The 1,866-nt window shown below is 41.3% G+C and overlaps 1 protein-coding gene across 1 annotated transcript in view; it reads left to right on the forward strand.

Annotated features, from left to right (window-relative positions):
• Positions 1-390: 390 nt before the first annotated feature.
• Positions 391-1,866, forward strand: part of Atp8a2 (ATPase phospholipid transporting 8A2) — a 726,716-nt gene continuing 725,240 nt past the window's right edge. The window contains exon 1 of the mRNA XM_023714997.1: positions 391-503. The gene's annotated coding sequence lies outside the window, so the exon portion shown is untranslated. The remainder of the gene's footprint in view (positions 504-1,866) is intronic.

Below are 1,866 nucleotides of genomic sequence, written 5' to 3' on the forward strand. Positions count from 1 at the left end.
GCTTTTGAATCTGTGGATCACAGTTCATAAGGAACTCAAAAAAATTGATTCAGAAGGCAGCCTGCTGCATAGCACAAGCAGTGGACATCAAGGAGATGAGGGGGAGATTGCTTCCAACCAAAGCAAGCATCTTTTCTTAATCACCAGAAAGAGGAATAGAAGGGGAAAGAGAGCAGAGAGAAGACTTGGATTGTTGAGGAACACAGAGTCATCCCTTTTGGTGTGTATTGGGAATTTACAGCCAGGATGACATTGGAGACATGAAGGATCAAGGACTATTCTAAAAGAAAATCCTCACAAGTGTTGCCATGGCAAAGTTGCAAAGACTCTAGAATGTCCAAGTCCACGCTGCTGGACCAGTTGAATCCAAAGGCTTTGCCAAGAGCGCGTGCGCAGCCCGAGTGTGGTACAGCTGCTGGGCACTGATGCAGCGGAGCAGCGTGGGAGCAGGAGGGAAGTCGGAAGAGGAGAGCACTTGTGCGTAGAGGAGATGACTGCTCCAGGTAAATCTGTTACACACAACATGGACTCTACCTTTTAAGCCAAATGGAAATATGTTTCATTTAATTTGTTAGTTGGATTTTTTTTTTTTAAACTGGGGATCGAACTGAGGACCTTGTGCTTGCCAGGCAGGCACTCATACCTCTGTGCTATCTCCCTGGCCCTTAATTTGTTAATTGGGCCCATTACATGTACTGATATGGTCGATAGGTTTCACTGCATCTCAGGCATGTTATTTCATGTTATAATTATAGTAACTGTTTTGTATTTGCTGTATTTCTTTCTCCACATATTTTCTCATTTTGCTTTTGTTGTTAAATTTCTTTGGGGGCTGGGAAGATAGCTAAGTAATCTAAGTGCTTGCCTGGGAAGCCCAAGGACCTGGGTTTGATCCCTGGCACTGGATGCTATGCTGGCCCCAGAGCCCCAGGCACACTGTACTGGCCACCAAAACTGAGTGTGATGGTGCATGCCTGTAATCCGAGCACTGGGGAGCCTGAGACAGAAGGGTCGGTATGAGTCTGAGCTGCAGAGCAAGACTCTGTACCAAATACATAAATAAATAAATGATTTAAAAAATTAAGGGTTTTTTTTGGAATTAGGAAATATTGAACTTATTTTGCTTTCTTTTTTCCTTTCTCTCACATATTTACTACAGTTATTTCCACCTTGTCAAGACAATGAAGACGTGTATCTTATGCACAGAGCCTCCCTCTTTCTCCTTTTCTCCCTCACATATCCTCAAGTGTCTAATAGGTTTTATTTTTTTTTTTACTTTTTTATTTTATTCATTTATTTATTTACTGGTGGAACCGGGGATTGAACTCAGGTCCTTGCGCTTGCCAGGGAAGCGCTTATTCCACTGAGCCATCTCCCTGGCCCCTCTCCTTTTAGCGTTAGATTGATATTGAAACATATTAAATGTCTGGCATCCACCTGTTTGCATTTGGGTGGAGAATGATCATCCCTTGGGACACTCTTCAAGGAGGACTTCTGAGTACAGTATCTTCTGAGCACTTGTATGCTCAGAGATATATAAAGATATATATTTAAATATATATATATGGATGTAGATATAGATATTTAAATCTATTATATCTTGAAAGAACATTCTTAGTTCATGTTGTCTATCTGTGATATTTTTTAATTTGTGTCCAGGAAGGGAGGCTTTTATGGGGCTGCAAAGGTGGGGAGGGTGTTTGTTGAGGTAGATGTAGTACGTACTTGGACGTCCCTGACTGGTTCTTACAATGTGCATCACTGACTAGCCCTTTCTTTCTTTCTTTCTTTCTTTCTTTCTTTCTTTCTTTCTTTCTTTCTTTCTTTCTTTCTTTCTTTCTTTCTTTCTTTTCTCTCTCTCTCTCT

This window comes from Octodon degus, unplaced genomic scaffold (assembly GCF_000260255.1).
Source record: "Octodon degus isolate 3935 unplaced genomic scaffold, OctDeg1.0 scaffold00038, whole genome shotgun sequence".
NCBI classification, from domain to species: domain Eukaryota; kingdom Metazoa; phylum Chordata; class Mammalia; order Rodentia; family Octodontidae; genus Octodon; species Octodon degus.